This window comes from Hemicordylus capensis, chromosome 5, assembly GCF_027244095.1.
Source record: "Hemicordylus capensis ecotype Gifberg chromosome 5, rHemCap1.1.pri, whole genome shotgun sequence".
Classification (NCBI taxonomy): Eukaryota; Metazoa; Chordata; class Lepidosauria; order Squamata; family Cordylidae; genus Hemicordylus; species Hemicordylus capensis.
In genome coordinates, this window is record NC_069661.1 from 88,776,715 (window position 1) to 88,789,858 (window position 13,144).

The 13,144-nt window shown below is 43.1% G+C and overlaps 1 protein-coding gene and 1 long non-coding RNA gene across 4 annotated transcripts in view; one reads left to right on the forward strand and one right to left on the reverse strand.

Moving 5' to 3' along the window:
* Positions 1-1,620, reverse strand: part of FAT1 (FAT atypical cadherin 1) — a 174,228-nt gene extending 172,608 nt beyond the window's left edge. Inside the window, exon 1 of the mRNA XM_053254337.1 lies at positions 1,330-1,620. The gene's annotated coding sequence lies outside the window, so the exon portion shown is untranslated. The remainder of the gene's footprint in view (positions 1-1,329) is intronic.
* Positions 1-13,144, forward strand: part of LOC128326790 (uncharacterized) — a 45,771-nt gene that overhangs the window by 2,492 nt on the left and 30,135 nt on the right. For all 3 annotated transcript variants that reach the window (XR_008308272.1, XR_008308270.1, XR_008308271.1), the window contains exon 2: positions 5,207-5,338. This is a non-coding gene — a long non-coding RNA (uncharacterized LOC128326790). The remainder of the gene's footprint in view (positions 1-5,206; positions 5,339-13,144) is intronic.

Genomic DNA, 13,144 nt, shown 5'->3' on the forward strand with positions numbered 1-13,144 from the left:
GAGAATTAAACCGTTTTAAATGCCAGTGTCATCTGATAAGTGTGTGGATAGCAACCTGATTTGAAACCGTCTAACACAGGTTAAATCCAAACTGCACCTAATAGATCACCCATAACATCACGTTTTCCTGCATACCACTCATTTTATGTGATGAACCGCTTTGGAATCAACTGCACCGGAGACCGTTTTGTTCCGGTGAGATGTAGAACAGCATTATGATTACGGATTAAAATTAACGCTGATGATCTCCATTTGAATCGTCTCATACCATAAAAAGAATGGAAGAGAGAGCAACATTTGAAGGATCCGGCCCTCCTGAATAATTGATCAGACAGGTTTAATAACGATCAGGCACTTGTCTGGTTAGTTCCGGTTTCTAGCCCGCCCCTCCTCCGGCCCCGAGAAACTTAATTGCTTGGAAGGAAGCTAGCAGGAAACCAGCAAAAGCGCTAAAAGATGGCAAGTCAGAGCATCCAAACAGGTTTACTTCGCACTAGGCTCACTTATTATTCCCGGCCCCCGCACCTTTGCATTTAAAAAAAGAAAAGAAAGTCCCTCGCGGCAAGCGTTAAAGATGTGAGGGATTCATGTTGAATCTTAACACAGCGATCAAGGAAGAAGCATAAATCACTCCGTGTATATAAATCGCGATCCTCCCCTTCCAGTGCTCGCTTGGCATGTGGAGTGAAATACGAAACTGTTTGCCCTCGAGGCTCACCTTATGAGTTTGGGACCGTCTAAGAAACAGGAAAGCCCCCAGAGAAGTGAGAGGACAATGAATGGGGAGTCCTCGTGTTCGCTCATGTCTCAAGATTCTGGACTATGCTGAACTTGACCAGTTTGTTCCAGGGCCAGGCAACCGCGACTGGGATAAAGCAGAGCGGCCCGATCCGAATCGGTCGCTAGAGGGCGCTGCGCTACAATACATCCTCGTGAATTCCCCGGTTCTCCTTCCCAAAGGCACCATTTCTAAAACAAGTTGCACTCTACAATAAATGCAAAACCCAGTAGCACATCTTTGCAACAAGGCTCCTTAATCGTGTTCTGTAGTGTGCAGGCTTTGATCGAGATAGCTGTATCCCGCTCTCTCGCCGTAGAAAGGGTAGCGGGTAGCAGGGATGGTTATTTATTCGTATATGAGAGGGAAGGGGGAACAAATCAATTGCACACTTGCGATGAAACTAAAGGGGGAAAGCACAGCAGTATATTAAGTGGTCAAGACTTAATATCCCTTTTTATGCTAATAACCCAGCCGCCTCGGCGGAGTGACTCCAATGCAACTGTAGAAATTAAATAGGAAGATGGGAGAGAGAAATCAAATAAACTCACCAACCAGGCCAGCTGGCTGCAACGTTGCTCTCTTCCCTAAATCCAGTTCCCTTTTGTTTCAGTCCATTCCAGCACACTTTGATCAAAAAGAGATGCGTATAAAATCAAAAGCCAACTTTGCCCAGCGTATTCCAGCGCCCGGGAAATCTAGCGCTTCTCTCCATATCCAAATGGCCGCCTGCCGGATTGAACCCATCCGGTTTTTAAACTTGAGTAGGCTTGGCTGGAAGGGGGAGGGAAAGATCCAAGTTTTCAAGACATGTCCAGGCAAAGAGTGTGGGGAGAGTTGAGTTGCAGTGCTGGGGAGAGCGAGGGCTGCAGCGGCTCACACTGACTCCCTCCCTCCCTCCTGCTTGGAACTCGCTCGCTGGAGCGCCGCCCACTCCCTCTTCCAACCGCTGGACCGAAGGGATTCTCCAGCCAGACCAGACGACGGTGGCGGCAGCCTGGCGCTCTTGACCTAGCCCCAGCCCATCTCCGCGGCGCGGGTGGATGGATCTCTGCCTTGCGCGCGGCGGAGCACCTGCAAGGAGGCTTCTTCCCTTCCCCCGCTCTTCCGCCTGCAGGGTTGCCTTCGCCGCGTGCGTGTCTTTGAGCGACTGCAGGCAGGTGAGGCTGAGATCAGGAGCCACTCTGGCAAGGACTGCTGCTGATTGCCTTGCAGTCCGGAGGGGTTCCTAGGCGAATCCGAGCCCTTGCGAAAACCACAGAGCCGGGGCGGGCAGAACCTCAGCAGCAGATACCATTCTGCATGACTTTTCCGAACTTCCGCTGTGTGCAAGTGGTCACATCTCTTTGAGGGCCACGTCCGTCGGCTGTTGCTACATATACAAACACACGCGCGCTTGTGATTTTCCCCTCCCAGAGGCGAGCATCGTGGATCCGTGGAATGGATGCTCCCCCCCCGCCGCTTACTGAAGGGTAGCTGTGTTAGTCTCTGTGGCAAAACCAATAAAGAATCTGACATGTTTACTATAGGATAGGCTTTCTTCATCAGATGCGTGCAGTGCAATGGGGGGAAGTGGAATGATAATCTTTAGACAGAGCCCGATGATACATTATGTTCAACACATATACTAGGAAAAAGAGTGACCCATTGCTTCTCACACAGAAGCATTGTAAGTGCAAAGGAAAACAATACAGGTCTGAAATAATGGATGATGATCATTTTCTTCAGTTAGGCCTTAGAGAGGGCCTGACTGGAATATGTATTCCATCCATCCAGAGTCACTGCAAAAGAAAGGAAAGCAGAGTATGAAGCCATAGCTCTGTGGCAGAGCTTAGCATGCTCAGTATTATGCTTAGCATGCAGAAAGTCCAGGTAGGGTTGAGAAAATTCCTCCCTGAAGCCCTTGGAGAACTATTGCCAGTCAGAGCAGCCAATGCTGAGCTAGACAGAGCTGATTCAGTTGTCAGCAGCTTCCTATGTTAGAGAAGAAAAGCAGATGAACAAATCATCACCATCTTACACTATCAATGCTCTAACAGTCCTTTTTGTGACTCTCTTGCCTTTCCCCACAGATATACACATACTGTACCAGGATGCACAAAATTGTGAAACTGGACCACCATGACTCCAGATGATAGGTTTAGGTTACAAAAATTCACCAAAAGCTGGTCAGGTCCGTGTAGCTTGTTTTCCCAACTATGATGCATCATTCTTCAGATTTTTTGTGGTGTGGTAGATAATGAATGTCCTGTTTAGACTGCTTGTTTGGGAACACAGAATGAAAATAACCTTCAAGATCCAACAGCAGCGGTTACCATGTCCTGGGAAGTCCTGTGAGCCAGTGTGGTGTAGTGCTTAGACTGAGTGTCGGACTAGGGCTGGGGGAGACCCTGGTTTAAATCTATACTTAGTCGTGAAGCACACTGGTTGATGGTGAGCCTGGCATGAGCCTAGCCTACTTCACAGGGTTGTGAGAATAAAATGAGAACCACATTGAGCTCCTTAAAGGAAGGGTATTTTCCTTCAAGGAAGGTACCCTGAGCTCCTTGGAGGAAGGGTAACAAACAAAGAAGAAATTCATTCCAGGATCTGCCTTCAGTTATTCCCAAACTGTAACAAATGAATGCAAACATTAAAGATTCTTATGTGTCTAAAATGCGACGTACCCTGGATGCAAACACAGCAGAATTATCCACCCTCAGAGAAAGTTGCCTGTTTGGGCTTGCCTACCTCCTTCCAACCAGGAAGCATATCCCAACCAGTGATTCATGCTGAGGCACGGGAGTTGGGCTCTCTGAAAAGCATGTCATTCTTACATCATTTTAAAACTAACTCTTTTGAGCTGTGAGTGTGAGATGTTATGCACATTCATAATAATATCTACCATTTGCAAAATGCTACTCTAGATTTATGTTTATTGAAATACATTGTGCAACATGTGAATAGGTTTCAAGAGACAGACTGTGAGGTTCAGGGGGGAAATAGAAGTCACCTCTTTCAGAATCATCCATATATATAGATCTGATTTATTTTAATCTCTGGTCACTAACATGCATCAGATTTGTGATTGAGTGATGAGTTGATGTTGGATGGATATGGAATGGATTTGGATTTGGAAAGCATTTTTGGTGATTGGGTGAGTCAAGCTCCTTTAGCATCCATCGGTCTTCATCTACCACTGTTGTGGTGCCAAATTTGTGAGGTTTATGAGCAATGAATAGAGGATATACTATTCAAATAGATGAGGACTTTTTGGTGTCCAGCTTTAAAAACAAATAAACGTAGGAACCAAGCTTTTCATATCCAGGCTATTTTTAAATGCTATGGTGCATATTAATCTGCTTGTCCTTTGAAATCTTCAGGTGATCACTTGCTAAGGTTTTCCTCAATTTGTGAAGTAAAACAAGAAAGGTGGAGGTCTTCCATAATACCAGCCTTCTGGCATTCAGAAGGCATTACAAATCTCTCTCTCTCTCTCTCTCTCTCTCGCTCTCATTTTTAAAAGCAAAACATTGGAAATATGGAAGGAGTACAGCAGATTAGGCCTTCCCCTGGTACCTAGTGGAGCACACTAAATAAATGATGCTTGCAAAGATGCAGGGAGAAGATGTACAGAAAGGCTGGTGGGAGCTAATCTGCCTGTCTTGTGTACATAGGTTCGTCGAATTTTAGAGTTGGAAGGGACTTTTGCTTGCTGCAGTGTGAATTAATGGGCCAGTTTGGACAATTCTTGTCCAGTGATCAGTCTGAGCACACAATATCAGGACATGCTTGTACACTTGCATCCTTTCCGCTTCAGAAATGCCTTTTCTTAATTTTGCAGAGGAGCAATAAATCCAAACTGCTCCTCTACACATGATGCATATACTATTTTAGTAGTGTTTGTACTACATGTAGAAGAGCAGTTGAGATGAACTTCTCCTCCCAGTGCCACTAGGAAAAGATGCACCATGTCAGAGGGAAAGGACATGCATGCTCACAATGTATGCATGTGCTGATCACATGTACTCACATGTATCATCCTAAAGTTATATCTCTTTGGGTTATAGTTTGGGTCGTTATTGTATGTCAACTGTATGAGTTTTCCACCCTGACAAAAGTGGGCAGCTAAGTCAAAGCCCTGAGAAAAGCTGTTTGAAGAAAGGTATGAGAATAAATGCTGGTTAGTAGTTTAGTATTTAAATAAATAAATTTAGTATTTAGTATTTAAAATACTAACTCTAGGCTACTTACTGTAGCATCAAAGAAAGAGCTGAAAACAGAGTGCGGTTCTGTTACAACAGAAAACTGGGATTGTGTCCATTTTTCCTAAAAGAGCTGCAGAATCCATGCCTTCAAGAAAATGAGAGGAGAGGAGAGAGATTGTTGATCTGTTTGCTTAGAGAACTGAGACTGTGGCACTGTCAATGTCTCCATCCTTCTTTGCAGACCAGGATAACACAGCCTCTGAAGAATGGAAGACTAGCAGCTGATCACTTCAAGAGTAAAGAATGAGAAGAACAGAACACTCAACACTGCTTTGGAGCTGTAGCTGATCAGACACCTAAGGAATTCAGTCAGGTGACTAATCAGTTTAGTCAGGGACTCAGTTACTAAGGAAGGCTGTTCTCACAAGCCGAGACTAGGCTGCTCATGTGGACTTACAAAGATTGCTACTTTACAAGATTGCTACTTAGGGACTTACAAAGATTGCTACTTTACAAGACAACAAGGCTGTTCTCACGAGCAGCCTAGCCCAGGCCTGGACTAGGCTGCTCGTGTGGAGCACCGGGATCTACACAGATCCCAGCGCTTCCATCCAGCCAAACCCAACTACCCAACTACTAAGCCCAGCCTTAGTAGGAGCTTACAAAGCCAGACATCATTGACAATTGTCTGGGGAGAAGGTAAACTGATAGAGTCTCCCCCACTTCCTGCTATTCACACATGTGAATAGCCTTTCTGTTGAGTTGGCTTATGGTTATACTATGAAATATTCTGTTAATTGACACAGCCTTGTCTAGGTGTGTGAACAGGAACATTTAGTAAGGTTGGCCGCCCTATTATAGGTAGTGACGCCTTGGCTACAGTAGTAACATTTCTTCTTTCCAGTGTATACATCAATATTTAAATATGTATCTTATATCCACTACTGTATGGTCATTGTAATTGTAATTATTTAAATTCTGTTAGCTGAGCTGAACATGGAATTATTTCCTGGTTTGAAAAAGCAGGAAATAATTCCAACAAACACAGAAATCACTGCATACATACAGTTATGAAATATGTAGAATGTTGTTTTTGAGATAAGCCCTTTGAGACAGGAATCTGTCTTCTCACTCTGCAAAATGCCATCTACATGGATGGTACTATACAGCAGCAACACTACTACTACAATTATCAGGGAGTGAAACCAGGACAGATAGTTCTGATTTGGGGGAAACAAAGGTTTAATCTATTTTTTAACTAAGCCTGAGGTTCAGTGTGATTCCCAGGTCAAACAACCTGAAATTGAAGCTTTTTTTTTTTTTAATGGCAAAGCAAACCTTGATTTGTCTTTTTATCCCCTACTTTGATGCCAAGATGTGCTGAATTTTCTATTTTTGTTTTGATATGCAGTTACGTAAGGCAGATCTGTGGTGCTTTTGAGGGGAGCTTTTGGGATCTGGTAGGATCATCCTCACTGCACTATGAAGATGCACCTGATTTGATTTATGGTCTTCTTTGATCAATGCGGGTAGACAGGTGTATGGTGTAGTGGACATGAGATGATGGATTTGGAGGGTCCAAGCGAAAATGATCTGGCAGGATAACATGGCCCTCTGTGTGTGCTTTTTCATTGCTGCATCAGATTCATTATTACTGTGCTGTGATGAAAAATGACAGATGTGACAGTAATGTGACCTTAGATGATGGATCTGGGCAGCGGTTGAGCTAGTTCTTACAAATATGATTCAGTAGGACTCATTTTCAGCACTGTGTTGGCAGTATGCATCTGATTCATTTACCGTGAACTGATGTGATATGCAAGCATTTAGGTTTTTGGTTTTTGTATATAGGGTGATGGTAGTGGGTGCTTTGAGTACTAAATGGGGAAAAATCAATTATGCAGGCTGTACTCCTTTGCCACTGTGTTTTATTATATCACCTACTTCTGAATCCTCTTACAGATATAATTTTAGGTAGCATTCTGTCAAGACTTCCTCTCCCAAGCACTCAAGACTTCTCTACTTCCCTACAGTAATATCTGCACTAAAAGATTAAAACAACATCACTTAGTTCTGAAAACTCCCCCTTCATTCTTTCTACAGTTTGTCTTTCCTCTTCTACATCCCCCATGGCTATCTGAATGGGCTTATATTTTAAAATGACACTGTACAGATGTGTACAGTTTCAGCTATATGCAGAGTGTGAATGACAGAGGTTCTGTACAGAGAGAGGAGCATACTGCAGACTAAACAGGAAAACAAGCTTGTTTTCCTTTTCGCAATAATACTTACCTGAGTGAAGTGCTACAGTCCCAGTGACTTTAATATTCTCACAAGGGAATAGCAATGGTGTGACTCTTATACAGAGACTCCTTTGTTAATAAGGATATTAAATGTTTTATAAACTGTGAGCCTGATCAAAAGGGAACCTGAAGGCTTCACTGATAGGATCAAGGCCTTTTGTCATAGTTTCCAACACTAATTAATACCCTCTTCAGAATGTGTTTAGAACTGGTTATATGCAAACTGTCTAGTATTAGGGACATTTCCAGGGTTTAAAGCAGACCACAAATTCAAACACCTTTGAATAGTCTTTTTTCAAACTCAAGGTTTCTGTGTATATGTCATTTGCTCTGATCTTATGTAACTGGAAGTCAGAGCTGCCAGAGTACTGGCTTCAGATTACTGAAATGCTTCTATCTACTCTTTTGCCATTGGTTGAGATAACTGATGTCATGGAATGTTTAAAGGCATTCTAAAATGTTCAGGAGTAAAGTGTTAGCACAATGGGGGCAGAAGGGATTGTGTGTGGTGAAAAATTGTGTGAAGTGGGCTGAATTTCTGTGTGTTCTCTCTTCTTCCCCAAGAGATGTTTGCATAAAAATCTGGTGACTATAAAGTGAAACTGAACAGAATTCTCTTCAGGAAGGCACCATAACATATGAATATGTACTGTTAGTAGGAAAGTGATATGGAGAAAATGAGGAGAGCTGAAAGGAATTTATTTTTTTCTATGAACAAATGAGCCTCCACATGTATATAAATAGTGCTAAAATTTGGCAAGCTTTGGGCTGGAGAGTATATGTGTGAGGTATTGTAGAACAGAATATGCTTCATACAATATACCCCTCAAAATCAAGCAATCCATATTACTCTGAGTTGCATTTTGAATGATTCTGTCCAAAGTACTTAATGTCAAGATTTCTTTTCCTATACATTTCTAGCAACAGATACTAGCATAAGACTCAAAGGCCTTAAACAGACATTGCTACATCCCTGGGTGAAAATGTTGTGGAAGCAATTACACGTTGTACTGCCTACTCTTCAGCCCATTAAAATGGAAGGCAAGGACATTTTATGGGGCCATTATAAGATTGATCATGATGGGGAAGTGAGCCAAAAAACAACACCCAGCTTCATTAATTTGCTATTACTAACCATCACACAATATGGCTGAAGAGTTAAAACTACACAGTTCCTTGTGCAGCCTTTCTGAAATACAGAATGAAATTAAGCCCACTTCAGTATATCTCTAATTCTTTTATTAATAGACTTTTACATAGAGGCATGTTACATACACAGAATGGCATGGATTCCACAGCTCTCATGAAACCATGATGGCTAAGAAAAATACACTGCCCTAGTTACTGAACTAGATAATCTGTTTTCCTGAAAACAAATAACTCCCAGGGTGAGTTTATACTAACAGTAGTGTTCTAGCAAAAAACTTATCTTGTGGGCAGAGAGTTTAATTTTCTGATTCCTCTGGCTGGTTTTTTGTTTTTGTTTTTTGTTTTAGATATCTCTTGAAATAATGTCCTAAGCACTTTCAGTTTGCATTTATTTCATTCTGAAATATTTAAGTGGGTGCTAACTCTTTCACTGAAATTAATGGACATTTTCAAAGCGTCTAACTTTGGCTAGACTGCGTTCTCGTTATTTATGAAAACAGAGGGTTGTGAAAAATTTTGGTCCAGCTTTGTTCCAAAAATTAAAATACCCACACACCACTGTTAAAACTTTAAAACTGGGGCAGATCCTGATTATTTCCAGGCTACTATAGCATGAGTTCATCCACTCATTTAATGCAGAGAGGATCATTTCCCCAAATTGTGTGCATGATTTACTTATGTGTTTTTCCCCCATTAAAACAAATTAAATGAACAAAAAGTTGTTAGCCATAAAATCCGTTACCCAGAGAGGTTGTTCAGACTGTGGTGCATTTCATGTACAAACAAGCATGAGCTGTTTCCATGATTAGTGCTCAAATTATGGAGGGGGGGGGGCAAAATAAAATCCAGAAGCTCCATCCCTTGACTCTCCCATCCAATTTTAGCCAAATCATGCTCCCATAGCCTTCTAAAAACTGTATCAAAAGGGGTGAGCACAAAGGCAAGGAGGTCAGCCCCCCTCTGTAGGTTGAGCATTGTACTCCTGCCTCTGCTCAGGAAAGGAGGAGATTAGAAGTTTCTAGTCTTGGTATGTACTGCAGCATACCACAAGCCCTCTTCAGGCATTCAGCCAAATGTGTGAAAGGAGGGGGGCACAATAGCTAGCCATGCCTCCCCTCTGATGCATGGGCTAACCTTGCTCCCAAACATTTATGCATCCAGTTTGTTTGCAAAGGCAAGCATAAATAGCACAGAGGCATGCTCCATGCTATTTTGTGCATTGGCAAGTCAAAGCCCTAAGTTATGTAGTGAGCCTCCACCAGGCATTCAGCCCCTCTCTTTGCAGACAAACACTAAACATGCAGGCATCTGGGGGCATGGCTAGTTTGCACATCGACATGTAAAGCCACACATACCCTCACACATTTGCTGAATGTGTTTTGGGAAGGGAACTGAATATAGCTCAGTAGAAAGGCATCTGCTTTGCATGCAGAAGGACCCAGGTCCCTGGCTTCACTTGGAAATATCTGTTCGAAACCCTGGAGAGCTGCTGCAAGTCAATGTAGACAGTACTAGGCTAGGCAGACCAATAATCTGAGTCAGTATAAGGCAGCTTCCTATGTAACCAATGAGTATAACTTCGAAAGTGGAGGACGCCTGCAAACCACAATTTTGTTGTGGTTTGCAATCCTGGTGTAAGGACAAAGTATGGGCAGGTTTATATGACCACCAGGAAGTAAGAAAGGGGGAACTGGAAGTTCCTGGAGAGTACATACTCCTGGCAGAAGCCGGTACTTCTGTCCCTTTCCATGATGTCTGAGCCTGTCAGTGTTGGGTAGAGAACGTCAGGTTCCCTCTACCACCCAACATCTGCAACCTACATTTGAAGCTGGACAGAGAATGTTGGGTTGCAGAGGGAACCTGACGTTCTCCACCCATCACTGGCAGGTTCAGACAACACAGAAAGGAGTAGAATGCTCTGCTAGCACTGGGGTGCTTTCCAAATTAGCTGCTCAACAGCAGCAAATGCTTCCATTCTGGCAAATCACATTCAAAACATAAACAGCATGGCGAGCAGTCTTGCAAAAATGAATAACCCGGAAAAACAGCAACTTCTTTATGTCTGATATATGATGTCATAGCACTATATCGCAGCGATTAAATTCAAAACAAGGCATTGGAAATATGAACGGCACCCTGCTGTCAGCATAGGGACTGCAGTGTCACAACACAGGAAGTGTGGAAGCACACTTCAGATAAACATCCTGATCCTTTTGCAGTGTCTAATCTGGAAAGAGCCCAGCTATATGTGCTCACTGAGAACCTCTGGTCCCCCCTACTTACTTTCTGGCAGTTGTGTAAATAGTTTGCACAAACTATAGTTTGCTGGTTTGGATGAAGTTACAAACAATGGTTTGCTGCAAACCAAGATCAGAAGCTTCTAATCTTCCTTCCATCACATGAGGAGGAAGGGAGAAAGTGAGGACAGATTGTACAAGACCACGGCTCATGCCTGGCTACATACAGTATATAACAGTAAACCACAGTTATGCTTTAAATCTGAATGCTGCCAAACTGTGTTCATTCTTTTACTCTCCCTATTTATTTTTAAAGACTCAGCATACATTTGCAAAGCACAAAAACAAACCCACACACTTGAAAATATTCAGCTTAATTGTAAAAGTTGCCAAAGCTTCTGTTTAGGAATCTCTCTCAGTGTTTTCAAGTCACTGGAGTTTTAGATTTTGGATGCATCTCCAAGCAAGTTTCTTCTATTCTCACACCAGGGTGTGTGTGTGTGTGTGTGTGTGTGTGTGTGTGTGTGTTTGGAGGTGGGTGTTGGTACTCACAAGAGCCTAAATTAGTTAATTTCTCATGGCACACTAGCAGTTCTTTCACAGCATGCTAGTACCCACCCCCTTAGTTTGGAATTACCAGCAACAGAGCTAAGCATTGTGAACTGGAACTTTCCTTGAGAGATCTCTAATCAGTATGGTTTGGTAGCCTGTGGCGTTTGCTTTACCTTTGGCTGAAACCTGATCCTGTGCATCTATCCTGAGCCTGGATTCTGATCTTGCAAACAAGCATCAATCCTAGGATGATTTTTAATTGGGTATTGCATAACAGCTAATATGTTAAACATTTTATTTGGCTTCAGGCCTGGCTTGTACCCTGGAGTGGGATTCTTTTTTGCCAGGCAACCCCTAATATACTGAATAAACCCAAAGTGATCACAGCTTCTCGCTATTCCACCATGGGAACATTTCCCTTCATGAGAGATGGTATTAAAGCTCCTTATTTTGTTCCCATTGGAAACAAGCTACGGTTAAAAAGAAACAGCATTTCCAACAGAGAGGGGGAGGTCCCCTCATGCCCCGACTTTCATACACATAATTCTCCTTGCAGGCCTGTCTCAAAGCAAATGCCTGGGCAACCTTTCATTCTATCTCAGATGATAACAAACTAGCACCCTGTCAGATAAACCAGGAAAGTGATTTATGGGGAAAGCAAAGACTGAAGGCAAGGGTCTTTTGCAGCAAATGCCATGGCAGCAACCCCTCGACGTTTAAATCTAGGGAAGGCTATCACAGACATTTCACTGATAGTGTAGCTGCCATGGCAGAAGTGCTGGGAAGAGAAGAATTCTATCTGGCTGATGCTGGAAGCAAAACCACAAGAAAAGTTTTAACACTGGAACCTGCACTTTGACTAGTGCCCAGTTTGATAATGACAAAAGCAAGGGGAATCCCAACAGGCATGAGCTCTGCAGTGCTGTGCTTGGATCATCTGCCTAGCCTCCTGTCCCTTCAGCCACTTATCTCTGCATCGGAATGGTCTCAGTTTGCATCAGTTCTCGCAGGATTCTGTCCTAGAGATTGTTTTAAAAACAAAGTTCTGTGCTGGAACATGATAAGCAGTAGTAACAGCACCAGCTCCAGAAGTCATATGGTGGGGGCATATGCCAGGGCATCCAAGACCAGCAAAGTACCCACTGCCCCAGTAGTGCAACTACAAGAAGATCAGAGATGACATGAGAGAATGCTCAGTTTGTGTGTTCCAGGGTAAGGGTGCCCCTCAGAGGGCAGGTTCACACAACTACTGGGATGTTGGCGGGAACCATTGGTACCAGCCCTATGCACACACTCCCAGTGCGAGCAGCTACTTCCACCCATTTCCATGTCATCTGGACCTGCCAAGCTCTAGTTCCGAAGCCACACCTCCCTCTGGAAACCTGATCATTCATAATCTACATTTGAAGGTGGGTGGCAAATGCTGTGTGGCAGAGGGAAGTGCTGCAGGGGAACTGGAGGTTGGTGGGTTCCGTGGGGAACTGTATTGTTGAATATCATACTTCCAAGAAATTGAATATTCTTTGTTGACAAATGTTTGTTCCTGTCCAAGAACTTCAGCTTCAAAAGAAGCCATTAAAAGCAGATTTCTCTTAACATTATTCCTTTTAGAAGTCAACAGCAATCTCACAGTAGGGAGATTAGAAGTCACTCATCTTGTTTTAAATAGTGCACCCCCTTTCCTGTGAAATTGAGTAAAAATGTTCAGTAATAGAAACAGCTCTTGGTTTAGAATATATTGGTAGTGCTGAGCACCCAACCTTCCACTGTTATCAGTATTATTGTCAAGGGTGCTTCATAATGCTAAAAATTAGGCCACTGCCTATTCTTCCTCTCTCTTTCTCTCTGTATGACAACACACCTCTTTAAGTGTTGGTTTAGCATTAATCATGGGAGTGCTTCTGGATCCAAAAGTCTCCCTGGTGCCCCAGGTTGAAG